We start from the raw sequence: 11365 nt of genomic DNA, 5'->3' as shown, positions 1-11365 counted from the left end.
ACTCCCTCTTCTTTGCGGCAACCCCTGAGATATTGGAACACTGCTATCATGTCACCCCTAGTCCATATTTTCATCACATTCTATGATGTGATGATTGCATTTTTACCTGCCTTTCATTCTGATGCTTTTAATTTCATTTTTAATTGAATTTCTTTCCATGAAGAGAAGAAAATAAAGAGCATGTATTAAGAAATGGGTGTATTTAGAAAAAGGGTGGATGTAATTCAGATTTGTAACTAGTTCTAGTTCTAGAAGGAGAAGGACTGGTTCTTCTCCTGCATACCATGCATAGAATATAGAACACGGGTATTCAATATTTTGGCTTGCCTGGGTTGTATTGAATGAAGTGGAATTGTCTTGGGCCATTAATATAGTTAATAGATAATTAATAGTTAATACAGTATATAATATACCACTAAAAATCACATAATAATATTAAAAGTTTACAATTTTGTAGGACTACATTACTAGCTGTCCAGGATTACATGCAACTTGTGAGCTGTGGGTTGGACATGCCTCCTATAGAAACAAGGCAGACTAAAATGATCCATTAAATGAGATTGTCATGATGGTAGGGAGAACTGCATGCTAAGGTATTTACTTTACTTACCTCCTGGCATATATATTTCCTACTGGTTTTTTAGGGGACTTAATTTTATAGGACACTGGGGTTTTAAATTCTGTATATTTTAAATTATTCATTTAGCAATTACAGTTCTGTCTATTTTTATCCTCCTCTTATTTATGTATTTATCCATTTAATAATTTTAATTGTTTAAATTTTATTTATGATGTTTTTGATATGGACTGTACACCGCCCCGAGTCCCTTTTGGGAGAGGGGGCGGTCTAGAAGTGCTAATTAAATTAAATTAAATTAAAAACTTTTGGCTTTCAACTCTGAGCAGAAATCTTGAGGTTTCCCATCAAGAATAGACAATGGAGACATGAGAGCTATCCTTACTATTTTGGAGGATGCTAAAGGTTATCATAGGTAAGGAGATAAAGTGAAACAAATATAAAAAAATAAATACGAAATCATCAAAGCCATATGAAGAATAAGGGATCAGGATTTTCTGGTTTTGTCCTTAAGCTGGAAATAATTGGGTATGTGGGCCCAAGGGGGTACAGTAGTAGAAAGCGATACTGTTATACAGTATTGAGATACAAACTACATGAGCTTTTATTTGGTCAAATTAAATGATAGTAATCAACCAATCACTATCTGGACAGAACTTTCAGCTAAGAGAAGGCGAGGAAGCAGAAGGCAGAATACTTTTGCCTGTTGCAAAAAGAGCACCACAGCATCAATTCTCCTATCCCAATTTCTGGGCATGTGAGGATAACTGCCCCATTAACTCATCCATGTTGACTTACTGCAGCATACTAAAAAAAGATATTTTAAACCATTCCCCCCTTCTCCCCAAAATGCTGTCATTTCTGTGTTCATGTCTCACCATAAAGTTAAGTTATCCTTCCTTTTTTGACAGCCATGGATGGTGGTATTAATTGATCATGAATGTCCCTCTGGGGTATAGGTTTACCTCCCTTGGTTTAAAATCTTTCCTGAAAATAAGCATTTCTATTCCTTTCCCAAAGTTGGCACCCAAATCAACAAGTAACATAATATTGGTATCTTTCATAATTGGGCACCCCTGCTTGACTTAAATGGGAATAAAAATCTTACAAGAGGAAACTGTTGCAAATGTTGCAGCATACAGAGTTCTTTTCCTTTCCAGAACATGCTTTTCTATTTCTTCTCTTCCTTGCTTCTTGTTCTCTGTCCCAATGGACATTCAGTATTCTGCGCACACCACTGATCCCGTCTTACAGATCTCTCCCTCTTACAAGGTGCCACTTTGACTTTATAAGGCTGGAAAATGCGCTACATTAATATAAATTCTAGTTTGGGCATCTGGAAATAAGAAACGAATAATTGTAAATATTTATAATCTCAGATTGAAACTTCTGCCTCTTTACTTTTCTGCATCAGCACGCTGAGGAACATAATAGCATTGAAAGAAGGAAGTCAGTGGAATGTAAAATGTCCCCCTTCACTCTTGGCAGTGGTGTTTTGCTCATCCTCTTAAAAATTTAAGAGCAGCTTTTTCCAGTTCTTGACCCTGCCTCCTCTCCTTTCTCATGGGCTGTTCAACCTCATTTTATTCTTTCAATGGGGGTTGAAAAGCAACTAGAGGGTTGTAGAAGGAAATAAATAGCTGAGGTAAACAGCCTATTTTTCATACAATTTCATTTTTGACAGTGTTCAGCCTTGCTTGACCTCTTCTCTTTGCAATTTGTCTCCTTTTTGTACTTCTCCATCAGGTTGCCGCAATGCAGACTTTGCCAAGCAGTGCAAGAATGTCCTGTATGAATTTTGTAGATATGCATACAAGTGTTCATGAGTTCCCCACGGTTCATGAGCTGTGGTGGCACAGTGGTTAAATGCAGTACTGCAGGCTATTTCTGCTGACTGCTGGCTGCCAGCAGTTCGGCAGTTCGATTCTCACCGGCTCAAGGTTGACTCATCCTTCCATCTTTTCAAGGTTAGTAAAATGAAGACCCAGATTGTTGGGGCAAATATGCTGACTCTTTAAACTGCTTAGAGACGACTGTAAAGCACTGTGAAGTGGTATAGAAATCTAAGTGCTATTGCTATTTAAGAATAAAGGCCTAAGCTTGACCATGTGATTGAGTTTATGACACATTGGGTTCTTAGTAGCCTTCCACAGTCTTGTACATAGGACTTTGGTCTCTGTAATGTTGCTATAATGTACCTGCTTTACAATATAGCTCTGTCTTTAGAAGGATTCCAGTACTTTTAAATGTTCTGTAAATCTGTATCACTTTAGATTAAAAGGTTAAGTCATTAATGTTTCTTTTCTCTTGTGATGTCATTGCTTTCTTCCACCCAGCAGGGCAATAATACATTTTGCAATTTTTTTAAAGTACTTTTCTACCCATCATTTTTACTTAAAAAATTTCTAAGGGAACATAATAAAATTATGAGTGTGCACTCCATCACGTAAGGCTACCTGTATTTATGGTAGTGATGATTATCATAATGGACAATTACATACAACCAGACTATATATCAGAGAAATCAGGCACTTGGATAGCCCAATTGGTTACAGATAATTGGTCTTACACTGAGAGAGATGGATTTTTGCTTAATTCACTGCATAGGAATGTTGCAAATGCAAATGTAGAATGTACTGCCTTGGAATAAAACACTACAGAAGCCTGAGGAGATTGAGAATGGCAAACAATAAAATGTGTGCGGCAACATTGCAATACAAGCTCCAATGTTGAAATGCAAATTAAAAAGGCAGAATTTGCAGCAAATGGGAGGAGTAATTTGTCAGCATCCTCCGAAAGGATAAAAGAAAATGCCGGTGACATTGCCATTAACACCTACCAAGGTTCCTTTATTTTTTAAAAATATTTTTTTTAATCAATAGAAGAGCAACGTGCTGAAAAGCAAAAGACCAAACCTCCAGCAATACAGGGTAGACCTCGACTTACAACAGTTCATTTAATGAGTATTCAAAGTTACAATGGCACTGAAAATAATGACTTATTTTTATACTTATGACTGTTGCAGCATCCCCATGGTCACTTGATCAAAATTCAGATGCTGGGCAACTGGTTCATATTTATGATAGTTGCAATATCCCTGTCAGGCCTGTAGTTGTGTTCTTTTTAGGATCTTTGGCCTGCCACACTTTCTTTTAATTTCCTATGCTGTTTCATTAGTGTAGTAATTGGGAGGGGGGAATAGAAAGGAGTAGAATTGTGGAATGTTTTGTTGTCATTCTTTCTAGAAGCTCAAGGTCATCTTTTGTCTCCGCACCTCGACACCTGACAGAAGCAGAGGGGTGTAGATGCCAGCGTGGAAGATGATGATTGGAACATGTGATGGATTATGGGGTGTGGGGATAGATCATGAACTTTCAACTGGGTGGAATTCCAGGAAGAGAATCAGAGTTGGAATTCCATAGACGTGCTAACATGCCTGTATGATTAAATTGGAACTTTAAGGATGATTCTGCCTTGGTCTCTGATTGATTTCATGCATGGTATTTAGAACGCTGACATTCCCGGGGTCATATGATCAGCTTCACAGGATTTCCCACCCGCTCCCCATCACGTATAAGTATACATTCAAACTAGACTGATGTTTCTCTGTGTCATATATGTTTGTGTATGTGGATATATGCATAATGGTTATCTTTTGAGAGTTGAATGCAATAGGATTTCATTTTAAATATGCTTATTAGTGTACATTTCAGTGACAATAAAGTTCTATTTTACTCTACTCTACCCTACCCTGCCCTACTCTACCCTACCTTACTCTACTCTACTTTATTCTATTCTATTCTATTCTACTCTACTCTACTCAGTTTTTGCATCTTTCTGATAAGCAACGTCAATGAGGAATCCAGATTCACTTAACAACCATGTTACTAGCTTAACAAGTGCAATGATTCTCTTAACAATTGTGGCAAGAAAAGTCATAAAATGGGGCAAACTCACTTAACAAATGTTTCACTTAGCAATCGAACTTTTGGGCTCTATTGTGTGGTAACTCGAGGATTACCTGTAATAACAACAAGAATATTATTTGAAGGGCCATCTTTTCCCAGTGACATCTACCTGAGTAGCAAGGCAGGTTATGTTATAAATAAGAACAATTTTAATGCTGCCTTGGCTCTACATAGACCAGGGTCATTCTTAAAAATAAAAATAATAAGCAAAGGCAGTCCAGAGCTTTATTTGAAGGTGGGTCCTTTTCTCAAAAATATTCTTGTCATGAAACTGCCATCTGTTGGAAAGTATTTTGTGAAAACATCCATCCCGTAATCTTTAATTTTCAAATGTGCCCATTAATCCAAAATGATTACCCACCAAGCTTCATGTTTTCTTTAAATACATAAGGAATAGATGATTCTTATGCATATAACTCTTTAGTTCTTTTCAGACAATTAAAAATGATCTTGAACCAGCACTGCCTGAGAAAGTTAAATTATGGCGTCACTACCCTAGAGTAAAAAAGCATCTTTATATTCTGCTTTATGTATGAAAAAACTAATTACTTTAGTGCTTACTCAAGTATTCATTGTAAATGACCCACTGATAGAAATTTAATTTTGTTTCCACCCTGTTGTAATCCCATCCAGAACTCACATCTTGTAGTTACAGGAGACATTAATCAAGAAAAGGGCCTCTTAATCTATATTTTTGTTTTAATGAAACCCTGTAAAAAATACCTTTCACCAATGGCTGTCAAATATCAGTTATACATTAATTAACATGCTTTTGTGACAACTTTGCCATTGTATTCTATATAAGTCATTCAGCAACCTAATTTAAATTGTCAAGAGACAAACAAGTACAAAGACAGCATTCTTGCTCTCAGTGATATTACAATAGATGAGTTGTGTCTCTATAAACAGGCTATTTCTGAACATAATACTTCTCTTACATGGTAAAAGGGTGGACATTACATAGGAGAACAAACTTAGTTTACCCTTCTCCTATTACAAAGCAATATTTGTGTTATATACTTAAAATGTAATTTAAAAAATAGAACACCAGTATGCATATTACATTTCAAATTGGTGGAGATTGAAAACAAACAGACTTGTTGACTTGTTATGACTATAAACACAATGAGAGATCCACATTCATAGTTGCTGATAAGTTACTTATATGTCATCTCCCAGTTGTTGGGATAGGTTGCTGGTAAATTAGGCAGTGCCAGCGGGCGACGCCCAGGAGTAGGGCCTTCTCTGTGATGGGCCCGACCCTCTGGAATGACCTCCCCCCCCGATATTAGAATAACGACCGATCTCCGCTCCTCCCGTAAGAAACTTAAGACCCACCTGTTTAACTTAGCTGGCCTGGCCTAACTGTAGTTTTTGTGTCCCTTTAGCCTGTATTTTAAATTTTGGGGTAGATTTTTTAGGTTGTTTTAATTTTTAACTATATTTTACAGCCTATCATTTAATCGGTTTTATGGGTATTTAAAAATATTTAAGTTTTGTATATTGTTTTATTTGTGGTCTGTACACCGCCCGAGTCCCTTTGGGGAGAGGGGGCTGTCTATAAATTCAATAAAATAAAATAAAATAAAATTACTGATCCTATGATTAAGAATAGTGATGATTTCAAATTAAAATTGGTTCAGGAATTGGTTCTTATGTCTAAATGCTGGATAGTCTCCTTCTTCACCACTGCTTTGAAAGCTAAAATTAAAACTTTCAATAAAAGCTTTGTTAGCTTGAAAGGAATGCAGTTTATCTTTTCATCTTTTTCCAGCCCAATCTAACATGACTTCTTTATATTAGCTCTGAAACTCCCAATAGGCTACAGCCAAGGCCAGACATAACCTTATTTCTGAAATATGAGACTGGGAGGCCAAACCTTTCAAGAAAAGTTGCTTTATTTTTAGCTTTTTTTGCAAGCTGAACTCTTGAAAATACAACAATTCCCTACTGGCTTGTGGAATTAAATAGAGGGGAAAATGGATTTCTAGAGAATACATTGCTATCCATGTTAGTAAGACTATACTGTATGAGATACACATGAACAAAAATTGAAAAAGAAAACAATTTTGTAGCTTTATATCATTTTGAAAAAAATAAAAGACATGTTTGTGTTCTGTAGAGAACAATATCAATAACTCTACTGTAGTTATTTTATTAGCGATACATTTTTTATGACATGCTTCTTCCAAATAATTCAGTGTTCTATGTAATTCTGTTTGTACCTTCATTTAATTTCACAGCAATTGTATTGAATTGAACAAGTTTCCTGATCTGGGGTCCTATAGCTACATTGAATTAGGTGATCAATGGAATTTGAAGCTGAATATTATCAGTTTGAATCTGATGCTATCCACTACTCACTTCCACCTTAACACTGTGATTGTTAGGTTATTCTCACTCATACTTCACATACTGATCTCATATTGATCACAATGTGATCAATAAATTAATAAGTGTGGGAGATAAAATTATATTAAATAATATAGGCTTGTGTGGAATGAATCCTTGAAGTACAGAAGGAAGAACCACTGCTAAGTTGCAGTGATCAGATAAAAGTGGCTTGAACCCAGGTCAAGAAAGTAATTTGAGAAACTATCTCAGACAAGCCAATTTCTAATTCAAGCAGAGTTAGTGAGAGGAAAGCACATTCATTATTCTGGTCTCTCTTAGCTTCTCTACACTTACATGAACTTCTGTGCATAAATTATATACTTATATCAGGGGTTGGTTGCTGCCGGTTTTACTACACTATGCACACTGCATGTGTGCGTGCCGTTCAATGCAAATTGTTCTTCGTGCATGCGCAGATCAATTTACAGTGAACTGCGCATGCGCAGCAGTCATAAAAACCAAAATGGAAATGGCCCGGCGGCGGCCCAGCAGTGGCCCGGTGGCGGCAAAGGAACCATGGCAGACCTGGGTCACTGCTGGTTCTGCGACCGAGGCCTGAATTCCACTACCAGTTCGGCCGAACCGGGCTGAACCGGGACAAACCCACCCCTGACTTATATGGGCTAGGTTAAGTAGCACTGGCCCAGGTGCAAAAGATTAGGTGGCATCAATGTGGCCTCTCCTTCTAAATCATTCTTAAAATGAATATTTTTTCGTAGTGGGCGGTGACAGCATTGGCAGTGTTGGGATTCAACATTTTTTACTATCGGTTCTGTGGGAATGGCTTGGTGGGCATGGCATGGCTTGGCGGGTGTGGCTTAGTGGGCGTGGCAGGGGAAGGGTACTGTAAAAATCTCCATTCCCTGCCCACTCCAAAGGGGGGGGGGTTTACTGCAAAATCCCCATTCCCTCCCGATCAGTGGGGACTCGGGAGGCAGAGAATACATGGGGGCGGGGCCAGTCACTGGTGGTATTAATCGTATCTCTGAACTACTCAAAATTTCTGCTACTGGTTCTCCAGAACTGGTCAGAACATGCTAAATACCATCTCTGAACATCAGTCAATGTGGCCTGGGGGCATCGTAAACCTGGCATTGGGCTGAGCTTTCAAACTGGTTTAGGAACTAACCCTTGAATATTGTTCTCACTGAATGTAACCCTTAGTTATAATTAAGAAAGCTTTTTCCCCATTTTTGGAATACTTATCCCAACACAACAGAATGCATAGGTGAGTTAATTTCTGTTATTGGAACACCAAGTTAAGATCTTTTTATTTTCAGATTTTAAATATTTTGAATAGCTTATTAGTTATAGCCTAACTGATGTGATTTACTGATGGTGAATGTTACTCACCTTTATTGGTATGTATGTATGTTTGTATGTATATGTGTTTTTGTGTGTATGTGTGTATGTGTGTGTGTGTGTGTGTGTGTGTGTGTGTATGTATTTGTGTTACAACCCCTGGTATGCCCAAATACTACTCACTACTCCCCCTTTCTGTCCTTCGGCTCATTACAGAAAACCATCCAGGCAGAAAACCATATATATATTTTTTAAACAAAGTTTTATTGGTTTTTTAAAAAAATTACAGGGAAAAAGGTAATGGAAAGGTACAAATTTTGGTGGTTGCAGTGTGCGGTAGGTGCCCCCTCCCTCCATACTCAAAGTTTACATTTACAAAGAAGTCATTATAAAATAGTAACATATAGTCAGCATATAGGTTCAATTAATAATTTCGGTCAATTTATGTCAAGCAGATATCTTATTCATTTTTGTGATCTGAGCTTTCTCGGTGTCGCCCCATCTCCCCCCACTGGCAGAGCTCCGGCCCCTCCCGTGTCCTGTGTATCTGGTGTAGGATCATCTACAGAGAGCTTCTAAGAGAGCTTTGTTTTTTTCCATAAAGGCCTGTGCCTCTATGGGTGTGTTGATTCTAACTCTTGTGTCCTCCCAGAATACTAGCATACCTTCAGGCATCAGCCATCTGAACCACATCCCCTTCTGGTATAATCTCTTCGCTAGCTGCGAATAGCTTTTTCTTTTTTCCCTCACTTTCTTGGGAATCTGTTTCAGAATGGTTATTTGCCTGTCCTGGTATTTCAATTCTTGCCCCATTTGTGCACTCAGAATTTCATCTCTTGGGCTTTTTCTAAGGAATTTAATGTGTACCTCCCTGGGTATGTTATGTGTTCTAGCATAAGCTGAGTTCACTCTATAAACCAAATCTACTTCCCACCCCATCTGTTGTTTCTCTCTCTGGATGTATTCAGCCAAAATACTTGTCATAATGTCCCTTATGTTTTCATCATCTGCCTCCACCACATTTTGAAATCTAAGGTAAAAGGACATTCTCTCAAATTCTATTTTCATCTGCTGGGTGTCAAGCTCTTTGTTCCCCTTCTGCACCCCTTCCATCCCCTCCCTCATCTCAGCCGTCCCACCCTCCAAGAGATCCAGTCTCTGTGAGATTTGTTGATTTGAGCCTGATTCTCTTTAATTTCTTCTTTCATCTCCTTTAGCTGTTTTTTAATTTCCTCTTGTCCCTGTAGGAGTTGCTGAAACATTTGTTGAAACTCAGTCTCTGTAGTTTTAGGTTGCATCAAAGCTGTTATCGTTGATTGTGTACTAGGACTGGACATTGCAGATGTCGGGGCAGAAGCAGCAAATCCAGGCTTTCCAGGAGGTGGTTTTTTAGGAGACATTGTTTATAGAATAAAGAGTTCAGTCAATGTAGAGAGTGGTCAGTCAGAGAGGTAGAACAGCCAGGAGAGTCCAGGAGACAGAAGGTTCAGGCAGAGGAGGATTTTCTAATCACCCTGGCAATAGAGTTAAATTTTTCACTCCAGGGAGTCCAGGAGATAACAGTCAACAAGAGATTTGTCTGAGTAGCACGGAGACAAAGACCAGAAGTCTGAAGTTTTAAAGGTGGAGTCAGGTTTTACAGTTCATGAAGACAACGGAAGTGTGCCATCTTGCCCTGCCAGCTTCGGGCTTAGAGGCATAACAAAGTTTTCAAACTTTCCAAACTTTCCAGATCATCATTCCATTATGGGTTTAAGTTCAAAGTTCGCCATTAATAGGAGCGTGACATCCTTAGTTGGCTCTCCCCCCTCCTCCTTCCCTTGGGGCTGAGAGCAAATTGTTTCAAGCCACCTGTCCGAGGGGGGGGGAAAATCCCCCTCCCTCTAGCCGCGCTTCTCCAGCCAAGCCGAAAAAAGTTTAAATTGCTGGCAATTTTTCCAAGTCAATTAAGGGAATGAGAGGGAGTTGTCGCCTCACCACACCGTAGCCGCGTCCTTCTGCTTGTCTTTTTCTTCCGTCAGCCTCACAGCGAAGACGCCGGAGCGTCCTCCATCATGGTCCCCGGTGCCTAGAGCAAAGCGGGCCCCCCCAGCCGCCGCCGATCCAGGGGATCCCCCGCCGTGCCGCTCTTCCGGCAGGAGCCTCTACGGGGCGTCCTGTGCCCCCCAAGGAGTGGGGAGCCCACCGGGGAAGTGCGGGGCGAGCAAAACTTGCCCGTCGCCGTCAGCTGCCGGAACCAGCAACCATATTTTTATTTTTAATGTTGCCTTTTTATATTTGTGTTGTATTTGTGCTGATAAATAAATAAAGGGAGACTAGTATAGATCTATTTCAAGCTATCTAGCTCTCATCAGATAGCCATAGTTGAACCCATACTGGGTTCAAGTCCCACTAAGGGTATGGCTAGCTGAGGAGAGCTAAATAGCTTGAAATAGATCTATACTAGTCTCCCTTTATTTATTTATCAGCACAAATACAACACACACACACACACACACACATGTATGTATGTATGTTTTCATAGATTTTCACGGGTGTAGGTATGCTGGTCTTGTTGTATTCGGGTCTTTTCCTGTGTAAGATTGAGATTGTCTTGGCAACATTTCAGCGAGGTCTCACTCGCCATCTTCAGGCTGGTGTTTTTGGCTTAAAGCGTGGCCGGAGCTGCCGTCTTTCTATAAATCTTGGTGGGGTGTGTGTGGAGTGCTGCCATTGTTTCAGTAAGTGGATTGATTGGATGTGTGGCTGTATCATGATTGGTAGATTGGTGCTGATTGGTGCTGGCTGTGGGTCCGTTGTTGTTTTGTGTTGTAATGGCCTGGATGGTGGGTGGGGCTCATCTGTTTACCAGGGCTGGTTTCCAGATGTCTGGTAGGTGGGAGGTATCGTCACGTTTATTCATGTTGTAGGGGTATTTCTCTATTTCGATAGCTTCCATAATTATTCTCTTGTTGAAGTGTTCAATTTTGGAGATTAACCTGGTTCCTTCAAAATTAATTTCATGTCTTGTAGCTTTAAGGTGCTGGAAAAGAGAGGATTTTTTTCTTTTTTTCTGACTGCATTCTTGTGTTCTGTGATGCATGCATTTATTCTCCTGTTCGTTTGTCCTATGTATGTTGCAGGG

At 39.3% G+C, this 11365-nt stretch overlaps 1 long non-coding RNA gene across 1 annotated transcript; it reads left to right on the top strand.

The window, feature by feature from the left end:
• The first annotated feature begins 454 nt into the window (after positions 1-454).
• On the top strand, positions 455-4031 carry LOC309392406. The gene is made up of 3 exons (XR_014175439.1): positions 455-593; positions 2324-2544; positions 3823-4031. It is a non-coding gene; the product is annotated as an uncharacterized lncRNA (long non-coding RNA).
• Positions 4032-11365: the final 7334 nt, after the last annotated feature.

The sequence above is a fragment of the Natrix helvetica genome (assembly GCF_964273705.1).
Source record: "Natrix helvetica genome assembly, chromosome: 5".
NCBI lineage: Eukaryota > Metazoa > Chordata > Lepidosauria > Squamata > Natricidae > Natrix > Natrix helvetica.
The sequence above is the reverse complement of the archived record's forward strand: the minus strand, read 5'-3'. Positions and strand labels throughout refer to the sequence as shown.